At 45.7% G+C, this 14,147-nt stretch overlaps 1 protein-coding gene across 5 annotated transcripts in view; it reads left to right on the top strand.

Annotated features, from left to right (window-relative positions):
- The window catches only part of AFF1 (ALF transcription elongation factor 1), a 147,595-nt gene that overhangs the window by 8,370 nt on the left and 125,078 nt on the right, over positions 1-14,147 (top strand). The gene's annotated exons all lie outside the window — the stretch shown is intronic.

The following is a 14,147-nucleotide window of genomic DNA, read 5'->3' as shown; positions in this document are numbered from 1 at the left end:
AATTCCACATTTTTGTGTCCCCTTTGGACTTTGTATACAATTTGACTCCACTCTCTCTCTGTGTGTGTGCTTTAAAATTGTCTTCAAATATTCATATATGTATGCAGTACTGTATCAGCTGCATGCTCTGCATAATAGTAAGCCCTTCCTGGTGGATGATGCCATGGGGAGTCAGATATATAAGCTAATTGCCAAGTGACACCTTAAACTTAGGCTATGGTCGCCTAACGTCTAGGCGCCAATTTCCCTGCAAATGTGTGTGTGTGTGTGTGTGTGTGTGTGTGTGTGTGTGTGTATCATTTCTATACTGTACCACATATCAAAGCAGTTGTCAGCACGTTGAAACATCCAATAAAACCACCCGGAATAAAATTAATTGAAGCTTCCAGGAAAATATTTCAGATCCTTCTCTAAGACACATTTTGCTCTCTCCGTATTTATTTATTTACTTACTTAATTTGTATAGCTGCCCCATAGCAGAAGTACTCTAGGAAGCCAGGGTGGTGTCGTGGTTAGGGGATTGGACTAGGACCTGAGAGATCAGGATTCAAATCCCCACTCAGTCATGAAGCTCACTGGGTGATCTTCAGCCAGTCACAGCCAATCTTAGCCTACCTCGCAAAGACGTTGTAGGGATTAACTGAGGGGTGGGGTGAACCAGAGAGGTGGAATATGAATGCAATAAATAAGCCCTTTTGCTTACCTGCTTAAGAAAGCCGGGGAGGCCAGCCAGATGGCGATGTCCGCCGCCAACCTGGCATTCAGAGATCTCCACAACTAGACCTGCGCCAGTTGGAAAACACACCTGGCTAATTTCTAGCACTGATGGAGACTGACCCCTTATAAGGTGGGCTGTGGCATGCAGAAGGCAGGCTCAATGCCTGGCATTTCCAGGTATGGCTAGGAGAGACGCTTGTCTGAAGCCCTGGAGAGTTGCTGCAAGCCAAGATGAACCCAATGGTCAGAATCTGTCTTGAGGAAGCTTCCTAGGTTCCTGTGACATGCATCTCGGGCCACCTAATTCCATCTGGGAACTCCATCTGTGAAGCAACATGTCAAAACATGGCCAGCAATGCTGCTTCATCAGGTTTTAAAGGGATTAAGGAGAAATTTAGTTCCTGGAAGGGGGTCATATGCTGTTCCCATAACACAGCTGCGTTTCCACAGCCAGAAAAGCGGTGCGGCACTTGCGGATTAATCAATCCCTTACCGTCAAATTTCCGGCTTAAGTGTGCTCAGCGTGACAATGTAAGAGGCACGGGGGGGGGGGGAACAAGTCGTATTGAGTTTCAGTTAACTCCCCTTCTAACCTGTAGTATTGTCTGGGCGCCTGTTCAAGGTGCTTACTGCCGCCACAGAGTCCGAGGTGGAAGAAAAGTAGAGCTGGTGTTTCTCAGCATATCGCTGACACCGTGCTCCAAAACAGCGCATGGTGATCTCTCCTGTCGGCAGCAGGTAGTCAGACGTTAAAAAGCAGAAGTGAGACTTCTGTGGTGTGTTCCTGCTCAGTGACCCTCTCCAGGATACTCCCATTTCATCCCACCTTCCTCCCCCCCCCAAGCATTGTACATGCTCAGCCCTCATTGGGCTTCCTACACTCTGAAGCAGGGTGTTTTTTTTACCTAAAAAATTGCACTTCTGCAAATTTTTGAGTCTGCTGATTCCTCTTATCTTCTGTGTGGGTGTTGTTGCTTTGGCTGCATAAGCAATGGTGCTTGCCTCTGAACAGTGAAAATGGAGGAAATAGTCAGGGAACAAGATGGGACCTTGGGGCACATCATAGAGGTACTGGAATCGGCACTGGTGGGCCAGTTAGAGCAAAACCACCGCAAAATGGATGTCTCCAGTTATACCAGAAGGAATTTATTTGTGGTTTGGTGACTAGGACCCCCGTCCGCACTGTACATGTAAAGCCAGTATCAAACCACTTTATACAGTCGTGGCTTTTCCCAAAGAATCCTGGGAATGGTAGTTTGTTAGGAGACCTCTCTATTCCCCGCCCCCTCAGAACTACAATTCTCAGAGAGGTTTAACAATCACTTATTCCCAGGGAACTCCCAGAATGCTTTGGCGGATGCCGTGACCATTTAAAGTGGTATGAGACTGCTTTATAATGTACATATAGTGTAAATTTAAGTCTCCCGGCCTCAAAGAGCTAACAAGTGCTCTAGCCCAGGCACCCCCAAACTTCGGCCCTCCAGATGTTTTGGACTACAGTTCCCATCATCCCTGACCACTGGTCCTGTTAGGTAGGGATCACGGGAGTTGTAGGCCAAAACATCTGGAGGGCCGCAGTTTGGGGGTGCCTGCTCTAGCCTGTTGTTATGGATCCTTTCACCAGTGAGGCAACAGGGTAGGAAATTACTGATGAGGAGATATGCATGAAGGTAACTGATCCAGTCTGGGATGCTAACCTGGGAGTAAATATGCTGGGTGATCTCACTTGTTCAAAAGGACTTGACTCAACTGCCTCTTCTCAATTACTTCTTGAAGCTTTTGGTGATTTGAGATAAATGTGCGCTCCCTTTTATTAATGTTCCCAAAGCGCAAACACGCACCCACACCCACAATTCAAAGCCACGAAATAAAATGATGCATCTCCTGCAGAGTCTAGTCTAGCGCTATCCAAACAGGCAGTGCTTTCTCACCCCAGATCAGATATTGCATCAAAATGAATCTGACAGCTGTAGTGAATCTGAAGAGCAAATTGCTGTCCTGCCTGTGGATTCTGCCTTTGTTCAGCTGGTATATAAATCATGATCGTTAACACTCTTTATAGCCTGCCTTCTCGCTGAATTGTTCTCCCAAGTCCAACAGGAACATATAAGTCTCTGTGTGTGCTAAATTTGTCTCTCTGCAGAAGCTAGCTGCTGCTTGTAGAACAATTAAAGCAAAATTATTAAGCTTCTCAGAGCAATGTCTGCCTAGAGGATGCTACCTGCAGGATAGGCTAGCAGAGGAAGGGTGGTCTGTAAGACTCCGAGATTCATTCTTCTAGCTCTTGGCAGGAGTTCCTTGCATTTACATTGCAGACAGCCTAAGTCTGGCTCAGCCATCCAGGCAGAACAAGCAGTCTCCTGGGGAAAACACTATTCAAAGGGCAGCTGTCATGGTGCATCCTAGCCATTTCTTCCCACAAGTGGAAACCTCACCCTAGTAGCCTGTGAGGTGCTGCAGGGAATACTCTCCCCCTCCACCTAAAGGTGGCAAAAAAAACCATGTAAGCTAGTAATAACAGTGCAGTCCTAAACTCGCATACTTCATTGGGAATTGGGACTAACTGCTGAGAAAAATGCCTGGAAGGTGGTTGGCAATTTCTGGCAAATGGGAATAGGTTTTTTAAAAATAATAATACTATGGATAACTCCCCCCCACGCGTCACAGTATTTCCACTCCTAGTTATAGTAAACCACTAATACGCTTGTTTGCTAACGAACCTATCATGAACACATCAGATAGCCTAGCAGTATAAAGTTGTGCACAAATACCACATAGTGCCACTTCTGGTTGGCATCGGTCTGTCTCGAGAGACAATGGAGTGCGCCTCCAGGGGTGAGGTCAAACCACTGCATTAGCAGCACTGCAGTGACCTCCCTGGAGCACAGGCCTGGGCCGTACGTATGGAGGTCCTGGGCTGCCCAGATGACAAGACTCCCCTTTTGGCTTTGCTGATGTTGCCCAAAGGGAAGCAGAGCAATACATTTGGCACCAGCTTGGCTGCAGATGTTGCTGGAAGGAGGTGTACAAGGCACCATCCAACCGTCCCAGGGAATTGTGTAGGGCTTACTCCTTAGCCTTCTCTCAAAGATGTCTTGCAAGGTAGCAGAGGTTTACGGTCAGTTTTCCTTCTTCTAGATCAGGCATCCCCAAACTTCGGCCCTCCAGATGTTTTGGACTACAATTCCCATCATCCCTGACCACAGGTCCTGTTAGCTAGGGATCATGGGAGTTGTAGGCCAACACATCTGGAGGGCCGCAGTTTGGGGGTGCCTGTTCTAGATGGTCTGCCTTCCCATCTGCCCCTTACTTCAGCACTTGCAGAAACTGCCTTCATGACTGTTGGCCCCACTAATGGTCTCGTCCGCTCAGTCTGCCAGAGCCTGACTTTTGCATGCAGGTTAAGTCCCTTCCCCAAGACTGGCTACCTTCTCCTGGTCTTAGCTGGCCAGTCAAAGCCATTCCTGGGGTGTGGCTGCTGTCGCCTGCTGACAGCTTCTAGGAGCAACAGCTGAGAGCTGAGTGCAGGGTGGGGACCAAAGATGAACAAGCTACCTCAGAAGAGCATGACGTGTCCCCACCAGAGGTACTACCCCTCCCCCAACACCCCGCACACCCCAATGTCCACTTCAGCCGGTGTATGTGTATTCTACAATCTATATTTACTAATATATCAAGTGATTAGAGGCGTAGCCTCCTGAAGCATTTACTATCTGCATTGTAGATGGTGGAAGTTGCGCCTTTCCCGTATAGGCTAATTGCTGTTGCTTTCCTTACCTTCCCCAGTTAAATAGTGCTTGTGGGTTGGAAGAAGTGACCGCCACTCACATCATTACTGTATAGCTTTTCAACACAGTCGTTTCTTCTCTTGGCACGCAGACCTGGCTCAAATCATAATGGGTTCTTCCCTGACCTTGATCAACTTGTTAAGTGTATGGGACCCTCCTCTAGATCTGCTCTGCAGCAACCCTGTGAAGCGGTTGAGGCCAAGAGCGGGTGACTGGTCAGAGCCAGCTTAATTTTGGAAACTGGTCTGGTTCAAATTCAAATCCATCTGTCTATACCAGCACACTACCCTGTCTCTCATATGCTGCTCATAGACACTATACCAGGCACCCCCAAACTGCGGCCCTCCAGATGTTTTGGCCTACAACTCCCATGATCCCTAGCTGATGGCAAGCTGAGAGACTAAGGTTCTGGCTCCGGTCCAATTTTAAATCATCAACATAATCAGAAGAATCATGGGGCTGCTTAATATGTGAACTTTAATGTGTGCGTCTAGCTTTGCCAAAGAAATAATCTCATTTGTTCGTTTTCTCTCTTGCAAAAGCAATGTGCCATCTTCATGGGTGTGGACTGCTGGCAACACAATTTGGAAAAGTTGTCAAAAGCCCCATTGATCACATGGAGCCGCTTGCACAATTCTTTGGGATGTGGCTTTCACACACAAAAATGTAGATTTTGAGGGTTTGCAGGTGCGGTCAGGAGGCTGTCCTCTGCTTCCCAGTAGAATTCATTTTCAGGATGGCTCTAGCCATGTTAGGTATTGATACATATGGTTGTAAGGGAGTGTAAGCAGTGGGATGAGAGGGAAATTAAATGCAACAAGTACAGATGGTGCCATATAATTAGAGTGAGAGTGCATGAAAAATAAGCACAGTGCATCTAAACCAGGCATCCCCAAACTGTGGCCCTCCAGATGTTTTGGCCTACAACTCCCACGATCCCTAGCTAACAGGACCAGTGGTCAGGGATGATGGGAACTGTAGTCCAAAACATCTGGAGGGTCAAAGTTTGGGAATGCCTGCACTATACTTTATTCATGCTGTGGTGTATAGTCCGAAAAGGGGCCCTCTGCACATGCAACATAGCGGAATCCTAAGAGTTGCTGCCGGGAAACCCACCACTGCAGCCTCTTTCCTTTGCAGGGAAGGGTTCTTCCTTCTCCATTTTTATCCTCACAACAAACCTTTGAGGTGTGGGTCTGGCTGTCGTTGTGCATGGCTGCAAGGAGCGCCAGTGGGCTGCCATTACCTGCTGCGCAATGCTGTGCAGCAAGTGTGGCCTGCTCAGCTCAGTTGCTTGCATAGCCATTTTACGACGGGTTCCATCTCTGTGCCACCGCCATTTTTTGACTGGTTCTGCTCCATTTCATGACTGGTTCCGGTGCCGTTGCAATGGTGGGCCTTGGCCATTGTCATCCTTCCCCGTGGCTCCTGGCGAGATAGTTTGAGCATGTGAATACCATAGCTACATGGGTACTACATGTCCCTCTTAGGTGCCTAAACTCTGTTTTCCCCGGTCTAATATCCCTAGTGCTACAAGATTGTCACAAGAGTGCCTGGACTAAAATTGTCTATCAGAAACTTCACTCTTGTGGTTTATCATCACAACAGCTACTCACTTTGGGTTTTAGGAAAGCAAACAGGCGAATTTGTCAGCGCCTAAATGATATCAAGCATCAGAACAACTTGGCCACAATAAGGGAATTTTGCCCATGGTATGACTATTTTCCACCTTCCCATTTCAACTCTCTGGCACCCTATCTGCATAATCGAGCGATGCTAAAATATAGATGTGCTTTTACTCTCGCAAGATTGAATGTATCGCCCTCGGCTGTACTTGAGGGACGATTCCAACAGATTCCACACGAAAAACGCTTATGTCCCTGTGGGGTTGGCAGTACCGAATCGTTGGCACATGCCCTTCTGGCTTGCACTCTTTATAAAGACTTGAGGAATGAGATTATCACCCCTCTTTTATTGTCCATTCCGGGTCGCCCAACCACTGCCACAGTGTCCTTTCTCTTGGCAGTTCAAGATGAGCAGGTGACAGCAAAGGTTGCAAGGTTTTTAGCTGGGGCAATCAGAATAAGATCTGCTATTTGACTATTGATTCAAAACACTAAAACTTATTTTATATAATTGACTTTTTATTTCTATTCTTTGTATATCGTATTGTTGTTTTATTGCTATGGCCAAAGGCTGGCGCAAATAAAGATTTGTTCATATCATAGATGAGGCTGCCGGGACTCTGCAGGATCCAGTCAAGGATGCCTTGACGGTTGTTCCTTATATGCGAGAGTTATGGATGTGTAATGCTGATGGGTGAATCTGTGGTTGTGTTGGCATTTTGGTACCCATATGTGAGTTTATTCTGGGAGGGAAGTGCAGGGTGTTTAATGCTCTGCACATCAGACCTGCAGAAAAATCCCTGTGCATTGTGAGGTAATGGGTAAAAAGGGCACATCTGCAGTCTCAGCTGGGAATCTGGTTATTTTGGCTGTCCAGTAGGGAGACTGTGGAGGGCTATTGAAGCCTCCCTCAATGGGACAATTCATGGACTGGGGCCAGAGGTCTGCTTGCAAATGAAAAGTCCCTAGCTTGCATGCTTGATGCACTTGGAATCACAATAGGGCACTGAGCCCTTTCACCTCCCGCAGCAAAGGAATCTATTGGGATATAAATGGAGGCTGTTAAGGCACATCTCGTTAATTAATAGGCCCCTTTTCAGCTTTGTTTAAGGCCTGCCTCCAGACTTGCTGCTTCTCCATAGTGCTTGCCCAAGATGTGTTGGTTATTAAGGGTGTGTGTGTATCTATCTATAAAACAATGGCTGCAAAGCTCTTTAACTTACAAATGAATATGAATGAAGGGTGTCTGGGTTATTTTAGTGGGTAGGGTAGCAATGGATAGCTTACAAACGGTATTGCACATCAGCAATTACATTGTGTTCATTGGGTTTCAGGATGTCTCAACTTCTGCTGATTTGCCTAGGGAGTTGTTTTGCTGAAGGGAAGGCTCCCAAGTTTACTTTAGCGCCTTCCTAGTTTGCTTTCTTCTCTCTCTCTCTCTCTCTCTCTCTGTTGTGTGTGTCTGAGCAGGTTTATATCTTTGTTTTACACAACCAACTCTGTTTAGGGTTTTTTGATTATCTGCTACTCACCCTCACCCTCCCTTACTACTGACTTCCCTGCAGTCTTTGTAGATAAAAAGAAGCACCAGTTCTTGCACTTCGTTTTAATATGTATATTTTTTTAAGCTCATCTATGCAGTTGGAAGGCATGTCACTGCTTCAGATCAGATGTTCTGGGCGGCTTGACTTCTCTGTGCAATAGGCCGCCTAGTTTGTCTGCTTTGCACTGCCCCCTCCCAAATCAAAATATCCTTTTCTCTTTTGGCCATTTATGCAGAATTGATACCTAAGTCTGTTTCTGGTTGTAAGAAAAGCCGTGTGTGAGAAACATTTCCTCATTGGAAAATATATTAGGAACTGAATGCGTACAAAACCCCTTGGGCTGCTGCACCAGCTCAGCACAGATTTCTTTCAAAATAGCTTTAATATGAAGCCATCACAAGCCCTGCTTCGAAAAGATGAGTTACAGGTCTCTAAAATCCCCCACGGTTTAAAACCTCGCAACCTGCTTCCGAATCTGCAAAACATAATTTCCATTGTGACTGCTCTGTTCATTTGTATTGTTTGGCAAGGGGTATGTATATACTCTCAAAGAAAAAAAAAACCCTATGTGCTTCAATAAATGAATTCTGCAACCAGCCATCAATTATGCTCACTGAACTAATTTGCATGATTTCCCTTTTGTAATTTAGTTGTTTTGTAAAATTTAATTAACCAAAAAGAAAAGGCTCTCAGAGCATCTTACAACAATCAATAATAAGACCGTTTCCCCTCTCAGACTTAACAGTGTACAACCCACGACACAAAAGGAAAAGCAGTTGGAAGGGATGATGAAAAACAGCAAAGTAGTTCTCAGTTGCAATGTTTCTCATAAGTGTTTTTTTCCCCCGTCAGGGAAGAGTCTAGCATTCTGTAGCTGCTCCACTGTTATGAAAAAATGTACCCCAAAATGCGTTGCCTTTTAAGAAGGACAGATGCGGGTCGGAAGCTCCAAAATTTGCACTAAGTTCAGCTCCGCCGGAAAAATGACAGAGACCACACGATGCTGTCAGGAAAAACAAACTGATCCCTTTATTGCAGAATGCAAAGCTACAGCTGTAGGGTCCCTGCCTCTGGAAAGAAGGAAGGGACCCCTGGAAATGGTGAAGCCCCTTTTTATGCCCTCCTGTCCCTGCGTGAAAATCCCTGGACTGGGAGGGAGGGGAAGGACAAGGAGGATGGGTGGCGATCGGATTAGCTGGGTGGGGAGATGACTTTTTCTTTCAGATGGCGGGATGTCAATTGCCCTTCTCCTGTCGCTGATGGTGCTCCCTGTTGTTTGGCAGGAGGGCCAATCAGTCGAGATGGGTGCAGAGGTGGGGCAGTTCCTGGCGATTTCCCTGGGGTGGAAGTCCGCCCGGCAGGTGTTTTCCTCCAGGCCATGGAAGGGTGGGCTACGTTGAGGATGGCATTTTATTTGAATAAAGTTGTTCCAGCTAATCCCTCTATTGTCCGTGTGTCCTTGAATGGGTATAGGGTGGTAGTAGGGCAAGGTTCAGGTGGGTTGGGGTCATACAGGGTTCATACAGAAAATATACCTGGGAAACATACCTAATACAGAGATTTCTAATTAAAAGGTAGCAGTCCTGACATATACAGTTCTAAGATATAAAACAGCAATTCTAATACAGAGAGATACTAGCAATTCTAATACAGAGGCAGCGGATAGAGATTTCATGGTAAGAGAACATATAATAGGCTGTATTATTAACTTGAGTAGAAAAGTGTCACTTTGGATTTGGGCGGTTCCCCCCCCCTTCTTCTGGAAACATTGTTTTGTTCTGGGCGGAGGGGAGGTGGAGAGGGGAAATGTGTGAGTTTATGCTAACTGTTGTGCATATGCAGATCCTTAAGCCTTCCTTCAGGCAGGGTCGAGTCCTAGCGGGAGGGGTGGGGAGACAGGGAAGATGGCATTGAACAGGATTCTGGGTATTGCAGCTGTCAAATTCTGTCACCCCTCTCTGTTCATTAATAATGGTGTCCTGCAACCCCCCCCCCATATGATTTTATAACACCACCTTTGGCTGATGCCCAGGAGGAGCTCCCCCTCTTACTGCAATGTTCTTCCTAGGATGCAGAGAGAGACTTTAATATTTACTTGTCCTGTGGAGGGGCAAGAAGTTATGCAGGGCACTGACACATGGGCCAGTGAAAAAAATTGTTCACCCACAACCACCACCTTTGGCTTTTAAATTTTCAGAAGGCATTTCCCCCTTTCAGTTCAAATGGTCTTTATGCCTATAAGGACTAGAAACGCGTAGCAGCACTCTTGCAGCCCTGAATATAACATTATGTAACATAACCCACCCCTTCATGGATCAATGCCTTGTCGTGGCGAAGGGGCTTGAATAACTCAGAGAAGCTATGAGCTATGCCATGCAGGGCTACCCAAGATGGACAGGTCATAGTGGAGAGTTTTGACTAAACGTGATCCACCTGGAGAAGGAACTGGCAAGCCACTCCAGTTTCCCTGCCAAGAAAACTCCATGGACAAAGACAACAGGCATATAAAAGTTATGACGCTGGAAGATGAGCCCCTCAGGTCGGAAGGCGTCCAACATGCTACTGAGGAAGAGCGGAGGACAAGTACAAGTAGATTCAGAGCTGATGAAGCGGCTGGGCCAAAGCCGAAAGGACGCTCAGTTGCGGATATGCCTGGAAGCGAAAGGAAAGTCCGATGCTGTAAAGAAAAATATTGCATAGGAACCTGGAATGTAAGAACCATGAATAGAGGTAAGCTGGATGTGGTCAAAAATGAGATGACAAGAATAAATATCGACATCCTGGGCATCAGTGAACTAAAATGGAAGGGAATGGGTGAATTCAGTTCGGGTGACTATCATATCTACTACTGTGGGCAAGAATCCTGTAGAAGAAATGGAGTGGCCCTCATAGTCAACAAAAGAGTGGCAAAAGCTGTAATGGGATGCAATCTCAAAAATGACAGAATGATCTCGATACGAATCCAAGGCAGACCTTTTAACATCACAGTAATCCAAGTTTATGCACCAACTACCGGTGCTGAAGAAAGTGAAATTGACCAATTATATGAAGACCTACAACACCTTCTAGAAATGACACCAAAGAAGGATGTTCTTCTCATTACAGGGGATTGGAATGCTAAAGTAGGGAATCAAGAGATAAAAGGAACAACTGGCAAGTTTGGCCTTGGAGTTCAAAACGAAGCAGGGCAAAGGCTAATAGAGTTCTGTCAAGAGAACAAGCTGGTCATCACAAACACTCTTTTCCAACAACACAAGAGACGACTCTACACATGGATATCACCAAATGGGCAGCATCGAAATCAGATTGATTATATTCTCTGCAGCCAAAGATGGAGAAGCTCTATACAGTCAGCAAAAACAAGACCTGGAGCTGACTGTAACTCAGATCATCAGCTTCTTATAGCAAAATTCCAGCTTAAACTGAAGAAAGTAGGAAAAACCACTGGGCCAGTAAGATACAATCTGAATCAAATCCCTTATGAATACACAGTGGAAGTGAGGAACAGGTTTAAGGATTTAGATTTGGTGGACAGAGTGCCTGAAGAACTATGGATGGAGGCTCGCAACATTATACAGGAGGCAGCAACGAAAACCATCCCAAGGAAAAGGAAATGCAAGAAGGCAAAATGGCTGTCCAACGAGGCCTTACGAATAGCGGAGGAGAGGAGGCAAGCAAAATGCAAGGGAGATAGGGAAAGATACAGGAAACTGAATGCAGATTTCCAAAAAACAGCAAGGAGAGATAAGAGGGTCTTCTTAAATGAGCAATGCAAAGAAATAGAGGAAAACAATAGAATGGGGAAAACCAGAGATCTGTTCAAGAAAATTGGAGATATGAAAGGAACATTTCGTACAAAGATTACCATAATCAAGGACAAAAGTGGTAAGGACCTAACAGAAGCAGAAGACATCAAGAAGAGGTGGCAAGAATACACAGAGGAATTATACCAGAAAGATATGGAGGTCTTGTACACCCCAGGTAGTGTGGTTGCTGACCTTGAGCCAGACATCTTGGAGAGTGAAGTCAAATGGGCCTTAGAAAGCACTGCTAATAACAAAGCCAGTGGAAGTGATGATATTCCAGCTGAACTATTTAAAATTTTAAAAGATGATGCTGTTAAGGTGCTACACCCAATATGCCAGCAAGTTTGGAAAACTCAGCAATGGCCAGAGGATTGGAGAAGATCAGTCTACATCCCAATTCCAAAGAAGGGCAGTGCCAAAGAATGCTCCAACTACCGCACAATTGCGCTCATTTCACACGCTAGCAAGGTTATGCTTAAAATTCTACAAGGCAGGCTTAGGCAGTATGTGGACCGAGAACTCCCAGAAGTGCAAGCTGGATTTCGAAAGGGCAGAGGAACCAGAGACCAAATAGCAAACATGCGCTGGATTATGGAGAAAGCTAGAGAGTTCCAGAAAAACGTCTACTTCTGCTTCATTGACTATGCAAAAGCCTTTGACTGTGTCGACCACAGCAAACTATGGCAAGTTCTTAAAGAAATGGGAGTGCCTGATCACCTCATCTGTCTCCTGAGAAATCTCTATGTGGGACAAGAAGCTACAGTTAGAACTGGATATGGAACAACTGATTGGTTCAAAATTGGGAAAGGAGTACGACAAGGTTGTATATTGTCTCCCTGCTTATTTAACTTATATGCAGAATTCATCATGCGAAAGGCTGGACTAGATGAATCCCAAGCAGGAATTAAGATTGCCGGAAGAAATATCAACAACCTCAGATATGCAGATGACACAACCTTGATGGCAGAAAGTGAGGAGGAATTAAAGAACCTTTTAATGAGGGTGAAAGAGGAGAGCGCAAAATATGGTCTGAAGCTCAACATCAAAAAAACCAAGATCATGGCCACTGGTCCCATCACCTCCTGGCAAATAGAAGGGGAAGAAATGGAGGCAGTGAGAGATTTTACTTTCTTGGGCTTCTTGATCACTGCAGATGGTGACAGCAGTCACGAAATTAAAAGACACCTGCTTCTTGGGAGAAAAGCAATGACAAACCTAGACAGCATCTTAAAAAGCAGAGACATCACCTTGCCGACAAAGGTCCGTATAGTTAAAGCTATGGTTTTCCCAGTAGTGATGTATGGAAGTGAGAGCTGGACCATAAAGAAGGCTGATCGCCGAAGAATTGATGCTTTTGAATTATGGTGCTGGAGGAGACTCTTGAGAGTCCCATGGACTGCTAGAAGATCAAACCTATCCATTCTTAAGGAAATCAGCCCTGAGTGCTCCCTGGAAGGACAGATCGTGAAGCTGAGGCTCCAATACTTTGGCCACCTCATGAGAAGAGAAGAATCCTTGGAAAAGACCCTGATGTTGGGAAAGATTGAGGGCACTAGGAGAAGGGGACGACAGAGGACAAGATGGTTGGACAGTGTTCTCGAAGCTACGAACATGAGTTTGACCAAACTACGGGAGGCAGTGCAAGACAGGAGTGCCTGGCGTGCTATGGTCCATGGGGTCACGAAGAGTCGGACACGACTAAATGACTAAACAACAACAACATAACCCAAAACCTGGCATTCATCAAGAGCATTTTGTGTTGAGTTAAACTTCTGTTTTGTAAAGTGGGATAAAGAACCATTGGTGCATGTTGAATATGTAGTTCCTTGGCACACAGAAGCAGGGATCAAGGAACAGAAAACACCTCTGCTTCTGGTTTTTTATTTGGACAGAGTGCAAGCTATTTAACTGTTGCAAATCCCCTCTTCCTACCTACCAAAAGACCCACTAATCCTGGGTAAGGTATGATTCCCCCACCCCGGAAGTAAGGAAGTAAGGAAACACCGGGTGCCCAATATGTGAGTCAGCAGTGTGATGCAGCAGCAGCAGCAGCAGCAAAAAAAAAAGCAAAAAAAAAAAAAAGAAGCTAGCGCTATTCTAGGCTGCATCAAAAGACATATAGTGTCCCGATCAAGGGAAGTAGTAGCAGCACTCTATTCTGCCTTGGTCAGCCCACACCTGGAATACTGTGTCCAGTTCTGGGCACCACAATTTAAGAAGGATGTTGACAAGCTGGAATGTGTGCAGAGAAGGGTGACCAAGATCATCAAAGTTATGGAAACTAAGCCTTATGAAGAATGGTTGAAGGAGCTGGGTATGTTTAGCCTGGGAAAGAGGAGATAGAGACCATCTTCCAATATCTCAAGGACTGTCACATGGAAGATGGAGCAAGCTTGTTTTCTCCTGCTCTGCAGGGTAGAACTCAAACCAATGGCTTCAAGTCACAAGAAAGGAGATTGACTAAACACCAGGAAATACTTTGACAGTGAGAGCTGTTTGGCAGAGGAACAGGTCTCCCTCAGGAGTTTGTGAACTCTCCTTCCTTGGAAGTTTTCAAGCAGAGGTTGGATGGCCATCTGTCATGGGTGCTTTAGCTGAGATTCCTGCATTTCCGGGGGGTTAGACTAGATGACCCTTGGGTCCCTTCCAACTCTATAATTCTGTGAT

Source organism: Zootoca vivipara, chromosome Z1 (genome assembly GCF_965207765.1).
Source record: "Zootoca vivipara chromosome Z1, rZooViv2.hap1.1, whole genome shotgun sequence".
Lineage (NCBI taxonomy): Eukaryota > Metazoa > Chordata > Lepidosauria > Squamata > Lacertidae > Zootoca > Zootoca vivipara.
The sequence above is the reverse complement of the archived record's forward strand: the minus strand, read 5'-3'. Positions and strand labels throughout refer to the sequence as shown.